We start from the raw sequence: 23,485 nt of genomic DNA on the forward strand, positions 1-23,485 counted from the left end.
AAATTGAATGCAGACTTCCAAAGAATAGCAAGGAGAGACAAGAGGGCCTTCTTAAATGAACAGTGTAAAGAAATAGAGGGAAATAATAGAAAAGGAAAACCAGAGATCTGTTCAAGAAAATTGGAGATATTAAAGGAACATTTTGTGCAAAGATGGACATGATAAAGGACAAAAATGATAGGGACCTCACAGAAGCAGAAGACATCAAGAAGAGGTGGCAAGAATAGACAGAGGAATTATACCAGAAAGATCTGGATGTCCCGCACAACCCAGGCAATGTGGTTGCTGACCTTGAGCCAGACATTCTGGAGAGTGAAGTCAAGTGGGCCTTAGAAAGCCTGGCTAACAACAAGGCCAGTGAAGGTGATTGCATTCCAGTTGAACTATTTAAAATCTTAAGATGATGCTGTTAAGGTGCTACACTTAATATGCCAGCAAGTTTGGAAAACTCAGCAGTGGCCAGAGGATTGGAAAAGATCAGTCTACATCCCAATCCGAAAGAAGGGCAGTGGCAAAGAATGCTCCAACTACTGTACAATTGCACTCATTTCACACTCTAGCAAGGTTATGCTCAAAATCCTACAAGCTAGACTTCAGCAGTATGTGGACCGAGAACTCCCAGAAGTATAAACTGGATTCCAAAGGGGCAGAGGAACTAGAGACCAAATTACTAACATTTGCTGGATTATGGTGAGCGCTAGAGAGTTCCAGAAAAACATTTATTTCTCCTTAATTGAATAAAAAAAAGCCTTTGATTGTGTGGACCACAACAAACTACGGCAAGTTCTTAAAGAAATGGGAGTGCCTGGCCACCTTATCTATCTCCTGAGAAATCTATATGTAGGGCAGGAAGCATCAGTTAGAACTGGATATGGAACGACTGATTGGTTCAAAATTGGGAAAGGAGTACGACAAGGCTGTATATTGTCTCCCTGTTTATTTAACTTATATGCAGAATACATCATGCAAAAGGCAGCACTGGATGAATCCCAAGCCAGAATTAAGATTGCCGGAAGAAATATCAACAACCTCAGATATACAGATGATACCACTCTGTTGGCAGAAAATGAGGACTTAAAGAACCTCTTAATGCGGGTGAAAGAGAGTGCCAAAAATGGTCTGAAGCTCAACTTCACACACACACACACACACACACACAAACTAAGATCATGGCCACTGGTCCCGTCACCTGCTGGCAAATAGAAGGGAAAGATATGGAGACAGAGACATATGTTACGTTCTTTGGCTCCATGATCACTACAGATGGGGACAGCAGCCACAGAATTAAAAGACGCCTGCTTCTTGGGAGGAAAGCAATGACAAACCTAGACAGCATCTGAAAAAGCAGAGACATCAACTTGCTCACAAAGGTCGGCATGGTCAAAGCTATGTTTTTTCCTGTAGCAATGTATGGAAGTGAGAGATGGACTGTAAAGAAGGTTGACCGCCGAAGAATTGATGCTTTTGAATTGTGGTGCTGGATGAGACTCTTGAGTGTCACCTGCATTGCAAGAAGAACAAACCTATTCATTCTGAAGGAAATCAATCCTGAGTGCTCACTTGAAGGACAGATCCTGAAGCTGAGACGCCAATACTTTGGCCATCTCATGAGAAGAGAAGACTCCCTGGAAAAGACCATGATGTTGGGAAAATGTGAAGGCAAGAGGAGAAGGGGACGACAGAGGACGAGATGGCTGGACAGTGTCATCGAAGCGACCAACATGAATTTGACCCAACTCCAGGAGGCAGTGGAAATCAGGAGGGCCTGGCGTGCTCTGGTCCATGGGGTCACGAAGAGTCAGACACGAGTTAACGACTAAACAACAAAAAAGATCTCCAAAAGGTCCTGTTCCCCAACAGCCCTGCTCAGCTCTTGTAAATTCAAGCCTGTTGCTTCCTTCAGGGATTTAGGGACTATTGGTAGTCCCAAATCAAGTAGACCTATTGAATTTACTGTTAACGGGAAATTACATTTATGTAAATCCAGTTGATTCAATAGTTACACTTTAGTTTGGCTGACCAATGGGATTCTGGCCAATATTTCACCCAAGAATGTCACATTGTAGTAGAATTTGATCCTAAGTCTGCTAAGCGATTCTAGTCTGGCACTCGAAATCACCTCTCCTCTGAACAGATCATTCTTCTTGTTACCACCCAGGTTCAGTTTTGGAGGGAGGCAATGCCTCTCCAAATGAACGGTTGATGCCAGGAAGACACGGGCTTGAGTTTACAAGAGCTGAGCAGGGCTACAGAGGACAGGAGATTTTGGAAAGCACTCATTCATTGGGTCACAATGCATCGGAGGCGACTTGATGGCATACAGTATAATAACCACCTCAGCATCAAAGCACGGATGGACCTCCGATACCTTGCTCAGAAACTGGACTTACCCTACCAGGATGGAAAGCACCCCAGAGCAATCCCGCTCCCCCTTCTCTAGGATGATGGACTAGCAATCATTTGTGTGCCAATCGCTCATGGGCTGCAGCAAACTTCTTCCCAGGCACTGCCATAGAACCGGACTCATGGCACTAGTTCTCAAGAAACATATTAGCCACAGTTTAAGGTAAAGGTTCCCCTTGACATTTAGTCCAGTCGTGTCCGACTCTAGGGCGCGGTGCTCATCCCCGTCTCCAAGCCGTAGAGCCAGCGTTTGTCCGAAGACAATCTTCTGTGGTCACGTGGCCAGTGTGACTAGACACAGAACGTCGTTACCTTCCCACCGAGGTGGTACCTATTTATCTACTCGCATTTGCATGCTTTAGAACTGCTAGGTTGGCAGGAGCTGGGACAAGCGCGGTCGAGTGGATTCGATCTCACGACTGCTGGTCTGCCGACCTTGCAGCACAGAGGCTTCTGCGGTTTAACCCGCAATGCCACCACGTCCCTTCTGCTTTTCTCAGTCCTTGGGGTGTGACTCAGGATGAAATATGCGCAAAGCAGGGGTTAAGAGCCTGTGCCTTCCCCTCTCCATGACTTCAGTGTTACACCACAGGCTGAAGAACGCTTCTCAAGAAATCGTTGTTTAATTTGACCCGAACGGAGCCGAAATTAAACCTCCACCGCCAGCCCCTCCCCCTTTGGACTGACGAGCCAACCCTTCAATCAGGGAGAAGCTTCTCTCTTTTCTGTCCTCGGCCGGCCAATCGCGCTGCAGGGAAGAGGAGCCGCCTCCGTCGCCCTCCCCCTGAGGGGGGTTACTACGCCCTGCCCCTCCACGTGGGGTTTCCATTGAGAAAGGCGGCAGAGCGGCTTTCGCCACTGTTTACAAGCCGTCGGGTTTGGAAGGATCCGCCAGGCAGCGCCGGGGCAGGATCGTGTGGGAGGCTGGCGCGGGCGATTGGCGGATTCTTTGCGACCGCAAGGCTTCGCGAGTCCATTGGTCTCGAATCCCCGAAAGGGCGAGGTTTCGAAGGGAAACTCCCGATGCCGAATTCCAATTTCTACTCGTCCAGATGGTTCCCCCTCCTTTGTGAGGGGACGATGGTACCGGGCCACTGAGGGTGAAATTGCCTGATCTTCTCGGGGGGAAAAGCATAAAGTCTGGCTACATCTCAAAAGAGAAGAATCGGTGCTGCCTTGCCCTCCGCGTTGGTCGGGTGCTGCCTGCAGAGCGTTATTTAAGTAAGTACTGCTCGTTGCTCGAGCTTCTGTTTGCAGATCGTACTCCTCCACCCCGAAGAAAAAAATATATAGCTTAAGTTTTCTTCGTCTCCGATGGCAGAGTTGTGGTACGAAACAGATCGGGGGGAAATCAGTGAAATTAAAGATATATATGTTCCCAGTGTGGCGTTTACTTTGTTTATTTTCTGTCTCCAGATGTTTTCGGTAAGGCTGCTGTGAGGATTCGGATAAGGCACAACAGACAGTGCTTTGTTGTTGTTTTGCGTTTTCGTTGCTTGAATTTTGTGTTTTCCGGTAGGATTGTCTCACGCGGATGATGTTTTGATAGACCAGGTGGCCATCTGTGGATGATGTAGGACTCTGCATAACAAGGAACCTGCTTGAGCCTAAGGTTTCTGCCCTGGATCATCGTGTTCAATTTCGCTTCTCCGACCCGATGTCACGACTCAGTTATTTTGCTGGGATATTCTGATCATTATTTTGATGGTCACCTGTAACATTAGTACTAATGAATGCGTTTGAAACTCCCGCGGCGCTTTTAATTTCCCCTTCTTACCAACTTTTCTTGAGGAATTTTTTCATATTTGAATATAGGTCTGTTAGCAAGGTGAACTAAAGAGATAGAAAAGAAAAAAATCAGTCTATTTTAGTTCTGACTAATAACTTTTAAATGCTGTAGAAGCTGTATTAAAGCAGTGGAGTTTAGTAACATGTCTATCTAGAAGTCAGTGTTTTCTCACCTGTACAAGTCAATTTTACTTTTAACAAAGGGAAAAAACAAGTTTTTGGAATTTCAGTCATTCCTGGAAAAGATGTGTTCCCAGGAGGTTTATTTTAATGAAATGACCAGTGCTTGGGAGAGTACTGGTTTGCTGAAACTATAGTTTTGTGTACCTGAAGGTTGTTTCGAAACATGTTTCTCCTGTGAGGCTAAACTGTAGTCATCAAACTTCCCTAGCTCAAAAGTCTTCTTTGTTTGGGATTACAATTCCCATCAGCCCCCAGCAACATAAGCAGTAGTCAGTCATGATGGGAGTTGTCCAAAATGCGAGGCCACCAGGCTGGGAAAGGCTGCTGTACAGTGGTCCAAATCATGTCACTTTGGGTAATAAATGGCTTTTGAGTAGGCCCATTGAACCAATGGGGATTTAGTGAATCAGCTGGTCCCTAAATTCCATTGTTTCAAAGGGGCCTGCTTGAACTGTAACTTACTATGAAGTAGCAGTTTGAGTAAGCCCATTTGATTCAATGGAACTTAACAGAGCAATTGACTCACTAAATCTCCACTGAGTAAATGGACTTAGATGACATCTACGTTGGCTTGGGCATGTGGTGAGAATGGCTGAGGGTCAGATTCCAAAAGATCTCCTTTATGGAGAATTAGTGCAGGGAAAACGCCCCAGAGGGAGACCAGAGCTACGATACAAGGATATCTGCAAGTGGGATCTGAAAGCTTTAGGAATGGACCTCAACCGATGGGAACCCTTGACATCTGAGCATTCAGCCTGGAGGCAGGCGGTGCATCATGGCCTCTCCCAATTTGAAGAGACCCTTGTCCAGCAGGCCGAGGCAAAGAGGCAGTCCTGAAACCAGCAAAATCAGGGAGCTGGACAAGGGATAGATTTTGTCTTCAGTATGGAAAGGATTGTCACTCTCAAATTGGCCTTCTCAGCCATACCAGACGCTGTTTCAAGACCTCTATACAAAGCACGTTACCATAGTCTCTGGAGACTGAAGGATGCCTACAATGGACTTACGTGAGTGTGATTTACTATGCTAAGCAACAGGATTTTGTCCACAGCCTTATACAAAGTGTCTCTTTTCCCATATGTACATATTTTTGAATGGAATATGTATGGTATCCTCCTTAAATATCTACATGCTTAAATAAACAGTGGTATAATTTTCTCACAGTATGGCAAAGCAGTTATAATGTACGCCAAGGCAATTACAGTATAGGTAAAGAAAAAAATACTTTTGTTGTGATTCTCTTGCAATCAGTTGTTGCAATTGGCAGAACAGGATAGCAGTCTGAAATATGAATACCAAACCGGAACTGCAACAAATATTGCAGAGTGTACGCTTTTTCAGGGTTGCAACCAATCAGGTGTATTGTTTTCCAGAATACAGTGGTGCCTCGCATAGCGATCGCTCCGTTTAGCGACGAAATCGCTTTGCGATGTTCCCTATGGGGGAATTTCACTGCGATGAACGATCATCGCAAAGCGACCATTTTCGGCCAGCTGATCGGCGGTCTAAATGGCCACCGGGGGAAAAAACATGGCCGCCCGCTGTTTTCTGGGACAGATTCCTCGCTTAAGAGGCACCAGAAATGGCCGCGCTATGGAGGATCTTCGCTGGACGGTGGGTTTTAAGCCCATATGAACACATTAATCGTGTTTTAATGCGTTTCTATGGGCTTTTTTATTTCGCATTGTGATGTTTTTGTTCCACAGTGATTTTTGCGGAACAAATTAATGTCGCAATGGGAGGCACCACTGTACTCTATTCAGTCTCTGCTCATCAGTTTTCTGTCCCCTTCTGTTTTTCTGTATATGTTTATAAATAAATACCCACTCCCCCAGTTTTCACACACAACCAGATGTGGTGCTTTCCATTCCACCAACCACAATGTGTACCAGTTGCCCTTGCCATGAGGTGTACAAAACACGGAAGGGAGGGAAGGAGGAAGCAAAATGCAGAATTTCTCCAAAGAACACTACACTGTCATTGAATGTTTACTTAATATTGGTGGAATCGAAAGCAGTACAGCTGGTCATGTGTGGTGACAGGGAGTGGGTATTTATAAACATATAACTATGCATAGAAAAGCAGAAGCGGCGGGGAGGGTCTTCAGCCCTGGTAAGGAGGCAGGCAGAAGTGGGATGGCGGGGGTTGACCTAAAATGGGGCAGAATACAACTTGCCTCAGGGTCTCCTCTTGTTTGTAGTTTAAAGATGGCTAGGACTTGCTATATTTAACCATTTCACTATCAGGGTGTTTGCTTCACTTTAGTTGGGGGTGGGATTCAAGTATGGGATATTTCTCTGCCGTCCAAAGTGTTTCAAGTTCACAACCTCACCACAGCGGTGTACTATCTTAAGAAGGGTGTTTTGTTTGTTTATATAACATATATTCTGCCATTCCTCCTGAGAGTCCAGGACAGCTAACAACCCACATAAAGTCGTATAGTTAGAATCACAAATTCTAATCATAAATATCTGGCAATCGGCCACAAATTATAAATGTCTAAAAGCGGTACCTACTGTCTCTCTTCACCCACCCGTCAGCCTACACAATTGCTTAGGTATATCTGGAAGAGGTCTTTCGTTTTCCTCGGCTAACTGCAAGTGGACCACTTCTTCAGATCAGTCTTCTCACCATGGACAGATTGGGAAGGTGAAGAGCAAGCACTGGGACAAAGGAGGTGGAATAATAGTGGGAGGTGCCATCCTGCTACCTCCTTACAGACGTCCAAAGAGAGCTAATGACTGTTGTGCCTCAGGAGGAAGAAAGACCAGATTTGAGAGAATTGTGTTTCCTATATCCTTTCTAGCAATGGGACGTTTTCTCTGTTCATTTTTTTCCACAGCTCAGCTCACTTATTTTCAGCAGCATAAAAAGGCCATCATGCTTTTATAGTAGCCAACTTCAACCTGATGACTAAAAGTCCAGTTATTCCAGGTCAACATGATCATGTATCAAGTGGAGAGCTGTAGGCTGACAAAAGACATCATTAAAACAGACCCTTGACTCATGCAAAGAAAGACTGGTATTTTTTTCCCCTAGGGAACTTGCTCCGAACACCTGCACAAAAGCTGGCAGACAGCATTTAATCTCATCTTCAACATAATCTGTCTGGCGGTCATTCTCTGTTTTTGTAGAATGTTTTCAGCTCTATCTTATTTATCTGTTAACCCTATACCTCTGCCTGTCTAGTAGCAAGTATCTTCTCTGGGCAGCTGTAAATACAAAGCAACATAATAATCATGAATTTCAACAACAAACAGAAAGAGAACTCTCAATACTCACTCTCTCTATAAAAATGACCGATAAATTCCAGATTGGAGGAAATAACAGCAACTATTAAACAATAAAAAAACTCATAAGGGACTCTTACGCAATTAAATAATTAATTTAATTAACAATTTAATGTCTCTGCCTGGAAATGTGCTCCTATATAGAGGATGTTTAATAAGTATAAATGTAATAAATAAAATGAGATAAAATGTTGTTGTATAACCCCAGTAGATGGCACTTTAACTACACATACTATATTTCTTGATTTGCCGGTTCTCTGCAATTTACACATTTGACTCTTAAGATTAAAATGTATGAACAGTTTAGGAATTTGATCTTATGATTTGGACTCATGTTAGCAAAGTGGAATGAGGCTAGGTATGGCAATGACAAGGGGGCATGTCTGTCTTATAAGGATACATTTTGGGGGTAGGACTTGGCGAGTAGGGAACCCCTTCCCTTTTACCTAATCAGACAGCCTAGGAAAGTTGCTACAGTAATTTCTTCTGGGGATAGAGCGGGTGGACGTTTACTAGAACTGAAATTTGCACACACATCCTCCCACTCTGTATCTTCTCTGAAATCCAAATATAAATTCAGTCTCTGGTGTCTCTAATGTAGAGATTACCATGTTTCTTGGTGCTAATGGTTGTTCTGGGTTTTTCGGGCTCTTTGGCCATGTTCTGAAGGTTGTTCTTCCTAACGTTTCGCCAGTCTCTGTGGCCAGCGTCTTCAGAGGACAGCAACCTGTGCTCATGAGAACACAGGTTGCTGTCCTCTGAGAGCACAGGTTGCTGTCCTCTGAAGATGCCGGCCACAGAGACTGGTGAAACATTAGGAAGAACAACCTTCAGAACACGGCCAAAGAGCCAGAAAACCCACAACGTCCAAGATCCCAGCCGTGAAAGCCTTCACGAATATATTTCTTGGTGCTGCTTCTCCTGGCCTGTGCAAGAGAAGCTTGTTTCAACTAAGATCAAGGGATGTCTGGCAGCCCCTCTGCCTTTAGAGGTGGAGAGAATCACTTCATTATACATCCTCAGAGGTGGTTTCACCTCTGGGGATGGTGAAACTAACTGATTCTCATTCTTCATGTATGCAGCCTGGAACTCTAATTTAACTACAGATCCAGTGGTTTGGTTTGTTTATGCGCGTGCACGCACGCACATGCTCACACACCTGTTCCCCAAGAGGGCCCTAGGTAGTTTAATGGCTAGTCCAGATATTTTTACACTTTTCTGTTTTTCTGTCAACTCTGTGTTCTCTAATGCCTTGCTTGAAGAAGAGCCCTGGAGGACTCCAAAGCTCGCCTTTTTAATGTATCGTGCTGGTCCAATAAAGGTATTGTTCTTGTTATGTGTCATCACATACCTCAAACACCTTAGCAGTGTATTTGAGGTATGCGACGTGTGTGCAAGGAATATTTTACTATTGTCATCCCCCCCTGTTGGATTCCATGGCTGAGTGTAGCAGTTTGACACACTTTCTGTTGTACCACATGGGTAATAGGGTGTTACCCAACTCTTATTATAATATATCTGGTTCTACCCAAGCTTTCCTGGTCTTAGCACTTTAATTTAGGAAGGAGCTCCTGCAACTGGTGTTAAAGCAGTTGGCTGATGTACTGATCACCTGCAGATCAACCTACTTCCTTCCCATCTCATGTCTGCTCCTAATCTGCTGTGGTGCTAAGCTGAGGAAAGAGGTTTTTGTTAGCACATCTGTTGGTGTCTTGAAGAAGAAAGAGGGAACATAGCCTGGTGAGGAGGCTGTTTGGACCCATTGTTTTACTGAACACCAGAATCTTCTAGGCATTCCACGTTCCATCTCCGTGTACTCAATAGAGTGTGTACTCTTTTCCACACCTGATCAGAAAACATTACATGACCTGGTTGTTCTTCCAGTAACCTATACGGTAGACCAATATTATTAACTGCATATATTTCATCAGTGGTAAGACATGGTTGAAACTAAGAAAGAGCAGTATCTGTAAGGCCAAAGAAAATAATAGAGCAGCAGTAAAATAACTGACGGGTGAAGAGATAAAATTTAAAAGAGGTGCCATGGAAGAATTTATGGAGTTCCCCAAAGTGCTGAGATAAAATCTTTTTCAGGAGTGAAAAGAGCACATTCTTATTTGGCAAGAAAATGCTTGCACCATATAAGAACTTGGAACTGTCACCCAAGTGAAGACTTTCTTGAAATGCTTTGGGCAACACAAGATATTTTTCCTTGGCAACTCTTCGAGGCTTACCCCATTGTTCGCTGTTTTGGGGCTTATCCAGACTGGCCATTTTTGGTGTGGGGTGAATTGAGGTCTGTTGAAGTCGGGGGAGGAATGATGTGCCGTTTAGTGTGCTCCTCCCTTCCAAACAGCAAACAACTCATCAGCTGTTAAATAAACACTTCCCCGATGTCTGCATAGGGTTAGGGGATGTGGAATTATTTTTTCCGTTACTCCTTTCTCCCTCTGTCAATGCCATTCTGTTTCCTCCCTTCCCCCCTCCCTGCTTCCTTTGTTCTCCTTCCCCCCTTGTTCTCTCCTCTCTCAGAATTTGCAGCCACAATAGCAGAGGCTGCTGAAGTGGGCCAAACAATTGAGTGGGCCAAAAAGAATGCATGCCCTACCACTGGACCAGAAAGGTGTGTGACAGTTCTTAAAGGGGGAAGGATGGTTCACTGTAGGTAGAAACGCTTGTGGGCAAGTTTTTTTTCCAATCTACACTAATCCCTATACTAGATCTGTATGCCAGTGTAGACAGGCCCCTAGTTTGTTGCGTAAAAGGATACCCTTTTGCAGTGACTTCATGGTGGAGCTGTGGTTTATGCCAGGGGTTTTGGTCTTGTTTTTTTAGATAATTAATTTTATTTTATACAAAAAATACACCAAAAAACACACATACATAACAACAAAAATACAGAAAAAAATACAAGTAATAGTACATATTATAAACTAAATTCTAACGTGCACCCCATACCCACGGGACTCTATTTAATAATATTTTATTACAGATTACCTCTCCAAAATTGTATTGAGTATTCTTTAGAGGCTTTCCCCCTTCCTTTCACTAACACAGGTCTTGTAACTACAGTGGTGCCTCACAAGACGAAAATAATTTGTTCCGCAAAACCTATTGTCTTGCAAAATTTTCGTCTTGCAAGGCAAGTTTTCCCATAGGAACGCATTGAAATGTAATTAATGCATTCCTATGGGCCAAAAAACTCTGAAAAAGTCACTTACCAGTTAGGGAGTTGGGGAAGCACCATCGGAGGACCGCCGCCACCCAATCGCAAGGAGACGATTGCTGGAGGGGGCAATCAGGTGCCGGTGGCAGCAGTCAGTGGGCAGCCGAAAGAGGCAGCCGAGCCCGGCTGCTTCATTGCCTCAGTCTCCGCCTCTTGCTGCTGCCTTCCATGTATAAAACGACCCTCAATTTTTTCTCTAATTATTTTAGGGAAAATGTTTTGTTTTATACACGGAAAAACATGGTAGCTCTGAAATCTCAGTCATCTTCTGATCTCTAGACTGCAGTCTCTATTTTGGTTAATGTTTGAACCAAAGCATAGAAAATCCTTAGCAATTTCTATTTCTTTATTGCCAACATTAAAGATATGCAATATTTATTCTGTACTTATGATTTTTATTATCTTAAATGTTCAACTGAATCCTGTTTCTGCACTTTCTTCTTTAATCTTCATCTGCGTTCACTTCAAATATTTGGTATTTTCTGATGACAGTATGATATCTGCATATCTTAAACAACTGACTTTCTTTTCCACCGACTTTGCATTCTGTCATATAAATCTAAACTGACTTTTTGCATTATTATACTCTGCATGTAGATTGAACTGATAGGGAGATAAAACATACCCAATTGCAGACTATTCTGTTTCTCCATCTTCTGTCCTCACATTAATCTTTTGTCTAGAATGTAAGTTATATATCGAGACAAATTTGCCACATTCATTTCTTTTGCTATAATCCATAGCTTTTCGTGATCCACATTATCAAAGGCTTTGCTATAATCTATAAAGCATAAACCAGTTCACAAAATAGTCCATTCACTAGTTTCAAAGGTGTGTCAGAATGTTAGTTATTTATGCATTTACTGCAAAAGGTGAACACAGTTATCCTTCATATTATTTGACATATTTATCGTTACATGTTTGTTAGGTTTGGGTCAAGGAACCATTCTTTGTTACGGCTCCACTTGCAGTCACTCAGATTGGCCAAGAATCTGAAGTTGGGAGATAGCCATAGCATCCTTTCTTTTGCCAGGATAAACTGGTACTTAAGCCTTTCCTCTTAGCTGGCTTGCCCTGGACAGAAGACATGCAGTCTCCCTTTCCAAGGCAATTCTTCCACATTTTGATTGATGCATATTGCATTCTCACAAATTTTGGATGGTGTTGGCTTGGTAGTAAAGGTAAAGGTAAAGGTTCCCCTTGACAATTTTTGTCCAGTCATGTCCGACTCTAGGGGGCGGTGCTCATCCCCGTTTCAAAGCCATAGAGCCAGCGTTTGTCCGAAGACAATCTTCCATGGTCACATGGCCAGTGCAACTTAGACACGGAACGCCGTTACCTTCCCACCGAGGTGGTCCCTATTGATCTACTTGCATTTGCATGCTTTCGAACCGCTAGGTTGGCAGGAGCTGGGACAAGCGACAGGAGCTCACTCCGTCGCGTGGATTCGATCTTACGACTGCTGGTCTTCTGACCCTGGCTTGGTAGTACAGCTAAGCAAATAACCTGCCTAGGCATCATTGCCACAACATACGTTGGTTGCAAGATATACTGATGTGTTTCCCTGAAGACCTGCCTGGGAAGACAACATGGCTACCCATCCTCTGGTCATACTGAGGGAACATAGAAGCTGTAGCCTCTGGATGTTGCACTTCAGCTCTTGTCATTCTTGACATTAATTATGTCCAGGGCTAATGGGAAGTAAAAGCCCAACAGTATCTGGAGGGCCTCATTTTTCCCAGACCTCTCATGTTAGATGTTCCAACTTGAATACATGTACACCAGACATTCTGTTGGACTGAGATGAAGAACCCAACTGTCTTGTAGATGTGCTAGCTCTGCCTACTATTAGAGTAGGCTGTGAATGCACAATCTTCTATATGGTGTATACCTTCTACCTCTGTTCTGGCTCCTCTAGTACTCCCCTCCCCTGGATTCTGATTAATGTAGGCCAATGGTTCCCAACCTTGTGTCTCCCAGTGTTCTTGGACTAAACCCCCCCAGAAATCCTGGCCAGCACAGCTAGTGCTGAAGGCTTCTGAGAGTTTTAGACCAAGAACATCTGGAGACCCAAGATTGGGAACCACTGATATAGGCATTACTGATCCACATAGACTCATATGATTTTCACCCCCACCTTTCTCCTTGAAAAGGACCCAGGGCAGCTATATTAAAGTGCACGTCAGACATTTGACCTGAGGTAGCTTCGTTTACGTGGCCTTTCGACGTATGTTTACTGGGGAGAAATTCAATTTGGGAGTTTCATGGAAATCAACCTGTAGAGTTAGCCAGTGGGGTACATTTTAAGCCTGTTAATCATGAGAATAGATAAGACAGTGAATCCATTGTTACTTAAGTAAAATATATTTGCAAAGATCTGAGGGTTAAACAGGGTGGAACATCTCGAGAAGATATATGTGTCTAACCTTTATCTTTGACATAGGTTTTAAATCAATGTTTCTTTGCAAAATACGCATGCATGTGTTGCTTGTTTGACATGAAAGACCTGATTAAGACACGTGTTGTGAACTGTATATCATAGCCACAGGATGAATGGGGAAAAATTGTATATCACTTTCCTCAACAGGAATGCCGTACTTGCTTATCTTCTGGTGCTGGACCGTTTTAATGAATATAATTGTCAGATATTTAAAGTGCATGTCAGGAGATAGACACAACTTGTCAAAAAAGAACAAAGATGGTATGGAATCCTAGAGTTCAAACAGAGCCCCCTTGGTAAGTGCATAGCCTACAGGTTCCTTATGGGTGGATCATCTATCTAAGAACAGCTAACTCTCTGTGGGAATCCTTTTTTTGTTGTTGTTGTTGAAAACTGGTACCATCTGCACAGATGAGAGAGAGATCGAGATCAGAGGTTTTGGAAAATCCCAGGCATCCAAAAGTGTTGTGGTTACTGTTTTTAAAAGGGAGAAAAGGGGTAAGGGGAACCGAACAAAGCCAAATGGAAACTTAGCATACTCAGTGGCCACTGGATGCTGACTGACTATGGGGAAAGGGGAAACTATGGGAGGGAAAATGAACTAGCATATGTAACACTTCTGAATTTTATGGGGCTATTTGTTTGCTTAGATATCTGTTGATGAATCTTGCAAAGAATTTCACAAAATGAGTTGCTTCATACTCACAGTAATATACTGTAACAGGCAACATGAGCACTTATAACAGCAACAAAATGCTGCAATTTGAGCGCCCTGGGCCTCAGCAACAGCACAGTACAGAAGTTGCTTATAGAATTTCAAAGTTCAAGTCTCCTTTTGAATTCAGATTCGGACAAAAATCCAAGAGATCCTCAATAGGGCTGGGTGTCCATAACACAGGAGGATCAGCTCCACATGCAGAGTCTTTCAAACCCTAGACCAAGTTAGCAAGGGTCTTTGCAATCTACGTGTCAACAGCCACTCTTCAGCTCTCCCTCTCTTTCTGATTCAAATCTCTTACTCACGGCCCCACTGTTTCTCAATCTCACCCCTTTGGGCTGCACCAGTATTTGATAGGGATTACAAGTATCCTAACAGACAGTTGTGGCTGGAACCCTGAACAAGAGCACTCTGTACTGCAACTTTTTGTTGAGGATCTCGCTTGTGATACATTGGCCAGAATCCTACAGGTTATTTGCACCAGCATGTGTGTAATTATATGAGCAACTGCTAGTTGATGTGTTGTTGCTTGTATCCCTTCATACAAATGCGGCAAGAAACACAAACTTATTACCTAACAGCAATTCATCCATGCAATTTACATCAATACATTTATGCCAGTATAAATCACCAATAGGCTTCTGGCCTTTGCTTCTGAACTATTTAATGCCATACTTTGCTATGATCTATTTATGGGGTTGAGTTCACTGTTTAACTTAGTATCTGTGGTACATGTAGCACTGCAGATGGAATGGTTGGAGGTGCAGACAAGTGGTTGAAATCCTGTTGCGCAGCTCCACATGTGTGGCAGTGATGATGTCATCATCAGCAACAAATGACGGGTCGTGAAAGGTGATTTGGGGTGCATGTGGCTCATATACAATGCAGCAAAGTCACATGCACCCCCAAATCCACAAACAAAATCTTTAATCAGTGGGAATTTACTACCACTGCTGTTGCTACTGTAGTCGGAACCGTTGCACCTGTGGAGTTGCGCAACTAGATTTCAGCCAGTGAGTAAAAGGTGCTCAGCTAGGCAAGAAGATACCTGTGGCTGCCTGGTCCCATGGAACAAGTGCCCATGCTTTTTTTTTTTTTGAGCTCTAATAGATGGTCATAAAGTTCAGTGTCTCTGCACCTTTCTGCTTGTGTTGCTACACCGTGCCTGCTGGTGTTGAGAGGAGAAAGTTAATGGCATTCCTCCCTCCCCCCCCCTGCAAAAATTCACAAACTCTGTTACTTAACACTCTAAGCGTCTAGAGCATAGAGTTGTTGAAAGATTAATTAAGGTGTAATGAGAAAAGTGTATGTCTGTCTCATCACTTTAACAGGAGCCCTTAAAGCGATCCTTCCACCCAACAGGGAATCATGCCAGCCTGACCCCCAAAAGTGTTAAACTGTTACTGGACCAAAAAAGTCCAGCCTGGGCATGGGTTGGGGTCAGGTTAGAGCACTACATGCATAAGCCATGTGATCACTGGAAGGCAGTTCACACTGGACCTTGCTAGAAGCACTCCGAAATGCAAGCTCCAGGTCTCTGTGGTCACACCTTAAATATATGTAGCTGAACAAGTTGAGGACTTTCCTTGGCTGATATCCAAAACTATAATTTTAAATGTTTCTTAAATACTAAGTGAGAATACTAAGTTGCCCATTCCTGTTGGAATCCAAAAGATTAAAAAAAATACCTGAGAAGTCTTCTAAAATCTTCTAAAGTTCTTCTGAAATAAAATGTTTCTTTGGGCTCTTGTTTCAAATATTTTACCAAAGAGACCCCATGCTATTCTTTTGGGAGTGAGTGCTGCAGTTTTAGGGTAAGCAAATCTGCAAATGCCATTGCCTCTGCCTCAAATTAGAGACCATGGTTCTCTTCACCTTGATTGTGCTGACTGCCAACCATGATCCATGGGGTCCAGAGGCTACCTAGTTCAAAAGTTTAATCCATCATTTGTGGATCATTGACACGATAAAGATAGATTTGGGTGGCCTTCCTTTATCTGGAAACCCAGTGACACCCATCAGCACTATCTTTATTCTCCCCCCTGACCTGGCCTGCACACTGTGCAGAAGATCCAGCCGACTAGTGATGGATCAAGCATGCTCAGGTCATTTGCTGGTCATCCCCACATTTCCTGTCTTACAAATGATATATGATTGACACATCTTAAGAAGTTATCTATCTCAAGTGCTGTTGGCCTTCCTACAGATAGGTCACTTGGAATTCAATCAATTTAGTGTCTGATTGTAGAGGAACCTTGGTAGAGGTATTTAAGCCGGGGTTGGACAGCTATGTATTAGGAGTGCCTGTTTAATAGTTCCTAGAGCACTGGGTTGACCACCAAGACCTCCTCCCATTTGAAGATTTTCTTATTCTAACTGAAATATGAGTGCCCCCTTGGCTGACCTGGCTATGAACTAGTGCTGTTTGTAATTGTGACACACTTGGATGGAACTTCCGTAGCTGAAGCCGAATCCATCTGAAATGGTAGCAATGGAGACACTTTATTTCCCAGTAGTAAACTCCTAGTACTTATGACTTGTAAATATTGATTGCAGCTTATGAATGTTCCAGTTTATAAAGTAGGTTGATCATCTTCTGACAAAAATATAACAGTTTCTCACCTCGTTTAAAGCTAGAATCTGGATACCTGGCAGAACTGGGATGTTGGAAACCTGTCCACAGGAAATACTATTCAAGGTGGGAAATTGATTACGTATTTTGAAACCACAGTGCAAATGATGTATTCTTTTTCTATCTCAGGTGTGGCATCCATTTCATCAATTTGTGTCCACCACCAGTTGTCTTCCAGTTCCTTTCATCCCTGCCTCATGCTGTGTTGTTTTTTTAAAACTAAAATGAAATGTTTGGTGGAAGGCTATGAAGGAAAACGAGTGGAGACGGTATTATATTTAAGGACTGTCTGTTTTAACAGCAATAAATTTCCAGTGTGTCACACTTTGGTTTACTCTATTGTTGATTTAGTTACAAGTGAATCATTGTGCCTCTTTTGAATCCCTCTGGGTATTTTTTAAAAATGCACACACAGACACACTAACATTTCTCAGGCACCCATCCTGAGGGTACGTCCCTGGTCTGCCTTAGAGGAGGGGAAAAAAATCCCACTGAATACTGGGAGATTCAAACTTGATGTCACTTCTAGCCATGAACTGTAATCCATGGAAGGAAAAACCTGAATATCTGACTAGAGACATGTTTCCTGCCAAACATACACAATATAGAAAACTCTGCTGGATTAGACCATTATTCTGTTCACACAACCAGTTGTCTGGGGGATTCCCACAAATGGGTCTTGGCTGCAACAGGAGTGCTCTAGTGCAGTGGTTCCCAATCATGGGTAACCCAGGTGTTCTTAGATTGCAACTCCCAGACACCCTGGCCAGCACAACTGCCATGGCTGCATTCTGTGGCAATTGGGGATTTGGAGTTTGGTGAAGGCGTCAGATTCTTTACTAAAGAGATCAAATCCTGTAGTTCAGGGAACTCTTTAGCAGGGAGGTCTTAATACTTCACCAGACTACAAATCCCAGAATTCCTTGGGATGGCACCACGTCAGTTAAAGTACAGTGGAACCTCTACTTAAGAACTTAATCCGTTTTAGAATGGTGTTCTTAAGTTGAAACGTTCTTAAGTTGAAGCAAAATTTCCCATAGGAATAGACTGAAAACCAATTAATCAGTTCTGGCTGTTTTTTTGTTATGTAGAGGTGCGTTCGTACATTGAAGCATTAGTTCCCATAGGAATTAATGCAAAGCTGGTTAATACGTACTCTACCACTAGGGGGAGAATTTTTTTTTAAACCTAAGATGACCTAAGGTTAAAAAAAGAGCAGGAAAGGTTTTTTTCCCTGTTCTTATCTTGGATTTCTGTTCTCAAGTAGAATCAAAATTTAGCAAATGGAGCTGTTCTTAAGTTGGATTGTTCTTAAGTAGAGACGTTCTTAAGTAGAGACCCCACTGTAGTATCAAGCTGCGATAGCTGCACAATTTAGATACTCTTTCAAGGAATCTGTCTTCATGTTATAATAATATTTCAGTTATAGTGTTTTGTGAAGGTACACTAACATTCCAGAAAAGTCATTTTCTCTGTTCTAGATTTCTTCCCATCTGTCACAGTACGTTCTTTATGCACCAAAATCCTGTGCCAGAAAGCAGGTTTTTTTTTTTACATTAACATTAGTTCTAGGCTGTTTAGGTGTTTTTTGCTCATTCCCTCCAGTAATGAGGCACTGCTCATAATCATCATACCCCTTGACAGTGTACATTTTTTTGCTTTTCTTGTATATTCTTGTTGTGTGGAGGGGGGTTTCCCACAGAACTTGTTATCTTTGTGGATGATGATGAAGTAACATTTCTGTTTTATTGTTTCTTTGTTTTCCAAAACAATAAATTGGCCTCTAGAAATTGTGAAGAACAAACCATTTCTGGGAAGTAGCCCTTCAGACACTGTTTAACTGGAATTCCCATCATGCTTCACAATTGGTCAGGGTGGCTGGATCTGATGGGAATTGGAGTCCAGGAAGATCTGGATGGCCATAAGTTGCAGTTTTATTCTAAAACATCATGAGCAGCTCAATCCTATATCTCTTTACTTGTTAAATAAGCCCTACTGTGTCCCATTGTACTTAGAAATGTGTTCAGGATTGCAGCTTTATTATCAAGCATGTCTTTCTAGTGTAACCTGTTATTCATTTATTTCCTGCCAGTCGCTGTCATTATAAGTGTGCTCTCACTATACAAATTCATAAATAAATAAATAAATAACCCTGTTCCTGTTTCAAACATGCCTGGCAGGATGGAGAAAGTTAGAAATACTGATCATTTCCCTTTTAATTTTATCTTTTTTTTAAAAAAAATGTGGAGAATATTTCCTTTATTTTTTTCTGCATTTAAGTAAAATGTGATTCTCTTCATATTCCATCACTATTTGACTTTGCATTTCTGGAAAATTTGGTCAGAAATTATAGTCCGGAAGAATACAGTAGCAAAACCTGAGTAGAACTGTTATTCTTAGTTATCCGTGGCACTTTAACGTACACACGCCTGATAGTCGCTTGCCGAAGCTACCCACCGAGCTGTTTCTTTGTCATACTTGTCTCCCACTCACAGAGATATTCCAGTTTATCTTCCCAGCAACCTTGGGAGCTGTCTTTTAAAACAGACCTTTAGAACGCCACCTTTCACATTCCAGCTTCACACTCCATCTGCTTTGCTGCCCATGGAGCCCAGAACAAGAATCTGCAGCCCTAATGTTAAAAAGAGATCACAGGCTAAGCATGTTTAATAAACTGTTTCTCTCCACAGCTATAGTTGAAAAGCCGTATGCCTCAGAGGTGAAGCTCTGCGTGTCTCCCTTGGATTAGCACTGAAGGAGATGCAGTTTCTCTGTGGCCTGCAGGGCAATGCCAGATATCCTTGGCAAAAAGCACGGTCATACGGTTGCCATCTACATGCCAGAACATGCAGGCTTCCACAGAGTTCTGTAGTTTTGGCTGCGTCGTGCCACCCATGACTTTGTCTTCCTCACATGTATCACACACGTCCATTCTACTTCACTTAGTTTTACAATAGCGCAAATGTAGCTTTAAAAATCTTTTGCAGCAGCTGTTAGGTCAGTGCTTGCTCACTCTCTCCCTCTGTCTCTCAGCTAAAACCTCCCCATGCATTTGGCAGAACAATCTGTATCATATATTCCAAGTTTGCTGTCATCAATTCAGCTCTGTACCTCCTATCCATGCAAACAGGAATCCTCATGTTATCCATATGGCCCTTTACGGAGAGGCCAACAGTTTGAACACTTGCCAGACGTTTCACAAGACTGAGGCTGGTGATGGATGGTAGAGCAGGTTGATTGCACAAATTGGAAATGGCAGGAGAAAGTGGTCCTGATTTAAGCTAGATGAATTTCACCATGTATAATGGAGGCAGCAATTAGCTATTCCTCCACGCTGTTACAAGCCTCATCAAGTTTACAAGATATGGCTGGTAATTCATATTCAAAATGTGCAAGCATTTTCATATGAGTACTAGGCAGGGCCATAAATAGTCCAAGGCAAACAAGACTTTGCCCCAGGGTGCCAAGATTTAGAGGGCACTGTAATTTAGAGGTGAAGCTAGTGCTGAGTGTTATGAAAATACCATATTTTACCGTGTATATGACCCCCCATGTATAAAAGGCCCCCCTAATTTTGACCCTTGTTGGAGGCGAAGGAGCAGTTAATGGGCAGCTGCTCCTCCATCTCCTGCTGCTGCCGCCTCCACTGCCAGTCTGATTACCACCTCCATTGCGACTGCCGGGGCTTACCTCCAGCTCACATCGCTGCCTTGTCCCCTGCCCTAAGAAGATCGTGGGAGGAGGTGATCTGGCGGGGGCAGAAGGAAGAGGCGCCCGAGCGTGCACGAATGCTTGTTTGCCTCCGCCTCTGATTCCTGCTGCCTCCACCACCGGAGGGGACAAGGCGGCAACGGAGGGGACAAGGTGGCGACGTGAGCTGAGCCTGTCAGTCCCACTGGAGGTGGTGATTGGGTGGGAAGGGAAGGCAGCAGCAAGAGGCGCCCGAGCGCTTGTGACTGCTTCTTCACCTCCACCTCCTGCTGCTGCTGCCTCAGGGCCGCCAGAGGGAACAAGCCATGAGCTCTGGAAGAGGCAATTGGGTGGCGGCGGCGGCAGCAAGACGCACCCGACCATGCGCGCGACTGCTTCCTTCTGTATATAAAACGACACTCAATTTTTCCTCTAACTGTTTTAGGGAAAAGTGTCATTCTGTAAACAGAAAAATATGGTAGATGGTAACAGCTCCCACCCCTATTCCCCCTTATAAAAAAAAAATTAAAATTGAAACTTTCTCTTCAGACTCTCTGAAACAATGTTTCCTCCATTGGAATGTATTGAAGCTGACTCAATACATTTCAATGGCTTTGCGAAGTCCTTTTTCGCTCCTGTAAAAGTGCCTTACAATGTTTGGAACAGGTTTTAAATTCTTGCAATCGTTAGCCCACCTCCTGAACCCTATGCAAATTTAATTTGGTGTTGTTCTGAGTCATCTTTAATTTTTGGTGATTTTTTGAATTTTCTCACATTGGAATGCATTGGACGGAGAGCTCTTGAGAGTCCCCTGGACTGCAAGGAGAACAAACCTATCCATTCTAAAGGAAATCAACCCTGAGTGCTCACTGGAAGGACAGATCCTGAAACTGAGGCTCCAATACTTTGGCCATCTCATGAGAAAAGAAGACTCCATGGAAAAGACCTTGATGCTAGGAAAGTGTGACGGCAAGAGGAGAAGGGGATGACAGAGGATGAGATGGTTGGACAGTGTCATCGAAGCTACCAACATCAATTTGACCCAGCTCCAGGAGGCAGTGGAAGACAGGATGGCCTGTCATGCTCTGGTCCATGGAGTCACAAAGAGTCGGACACTACTTAAGTACTAAACAACAACAACTACATTGTTGGGTTGACCAGCCCTCTTTAAATCCAGTTTACATTATCTTAGAACCACTAGCGTTTTCATCAGGTACAGCAAAACACATAGAATTATGAGGACATTTGGGCCTCTCTAGGGAGGTTGTTCTAGAGTGTCAACGCCACAAGTGACAAAGCCGTTTCCTATATGCTCCTATATGAGAAGTCAGAATAAAGGAGAAAGAGGTCCTTAAGGTAATTGGTGCCTGCAGCATTTAACAGCAGCAGCACCACCACCACCACCACCACATTACAAAGTTAGACACGGTACTGTGGCAAATTTAGTGCATTGATCATAGTGCAGAAAATAACTTGATAGCCTCCAAAACCCATGGGAACATCAGGTAGAGAAGGTGTCAGAAAATGAGGAAGTCAAGATCTTGTGGGATTTCCAGAACCCAATGGATAGACAACTTGAACATAACACACCAGACATAGTAGTAATAGAATGAAGAAGTGTCCAGATTATTGACATTGCAATTCCAAGGGATGCCAGAGTTGAAAATAAAGAATTGGAAAAACTAACAGAGTACAGACACCTGGCAATCAAAACATCTCACCTCTGGAAGAAACACAGTTCAATGGTCCCCGTAGTCATGGGAACAATATAAAGAAATTTCACACCATACTATAAGCATTTGCAGATCTCAGAAATCACACCACCATCAGAGCTTCAAAAACCAGCAATATTACGAACAGCGTACATACTGTGCTGATAGTTAACAGATACTTAGGCCTTTGGTTAAAATTTGTATCTGTTATATAATACCAGTCAATGTTTTTATAATTTCCATTGTGTCCATGTTTAGTAGTAGAAGTAGTAGTAGCAGCAGCAGTAGCAGTAGTAGTGTGCCATCAAGTCAATTCTGACTTATGGTGACCCTTTTCCAGAGTTTACTAGGTTCAGAACCTGGATGTAGACCATCACTCCATCCACTACACCAAACTGGGTATCTACAGAAATGAACTGGCCAGTGATAAATTCTGTGCTCCATCTATATAATGCCAAATAGCAGGCCTGTATTAACTTGTGCAAAAGAAGGTTAAGGTTGCAGTCATGCACATGTAATTTGAATGCAAGTCCCATTGAATGCCTTGGAGTTTACTTGTAGACATGTATAGAACTGCATTGCATGTATTACATATAGATTTCAGTTGGTCTGGGGCCAAGTGGATGTGGAAAAAGCCACATTGATGCATCAGACTGAAGGCCTAGTCCAATATTGTGTTCCTACAGAGTCCATACTAGAGGAAGCCACGTTCTGAGACATAGAGCTTAAATGTAAGGAATGTAAGGTGTGGAGGTATCATCTTTGTATTGCTGAGGATGTTTAAGTGAGTCCCTAAGGGGGCAATTATATTCCTTTTACTGAGGGGGCGATTAGACTCTTCCCTGGAAGTTGCATCTTTCCAGTAATGTTTTTTAAAAATGCATGTAGCGTAACAACAGGAATGCCTTAGAGACAGAAGACTGGCTTCTATTCTTTTTAATTCTCTACTGTGTTGGTTAGCCTTTTAGGTTTAACTGAGGCTAAGAGGTCAGAATCTGTGATAAACAAAAGCATGGCATATGGACAGTTGGCTGCCATCTGTATATACCCATATGTTTGTGTTGTTCTCTAGTTCACAATTTAATTGAGCAAACCTGCACTATCAATCTTTAGCATACTGTGTTGTTGACTCAGTTTTGTATTGTACTGATATATATGATATGATATGATATGATACAGTGGCTGAAATCCTGATTCGAATCAGTGAGGGTTTGGTGGTAACACCCATGTAAATTCTATGGATTCAGTGGGCCTGTAGCTGTGATTTACTACTGGATTTCAACCAATATAATAAAGTATAATATAAGGAGAAGGATATTTGCATTGCACATTGAGCAGTCTACCGTGTTTCCACGAAAACAAGGCAGGGTCTTACATTAATTTTTTGCTCCAAAAACATATTA

The 23,485-nt window shown here is 42.9% G+C and overlaps 1 protein-coding gene across 1 annotated transcript in view; it reads left to right on the plus strand.

Moving 5' to 3' along the window:
* The first annotated feature begins 3,335 nt into the window (after window positions 1-3,335).
* The window catches only part of FRMD1 (FERM domain containing 1), a 59,162-nt gene continuing 39,012 nt past the window's right edge, over window positions 3,336-23,485 (plus strand). The window contains exon 1 of the mRNA XM_020808219.3: window positions 3,336-3,624. The gene's annotated coding sequence lies outside the window, so the exon portion shown is untranslated. The remainder of the gene's footprint in view (window positions 3,625-23,485) is intronic.

The sequence above is a fragment of the Pogona vitticeps genome, chromosome 1 (assembly GCF_051106095.1).
Source record: "Pogona vitticeps strain Pit_001003342236 chromosome 1, PviZW2.1, whole genome shotgun sequence".
NCBI classification, from domain to species: Eukaryota; Metazoa; Chordata; class Lepidosauria; order Squamata; family Agamidae; genus Pogona; species Pogona vitticeps.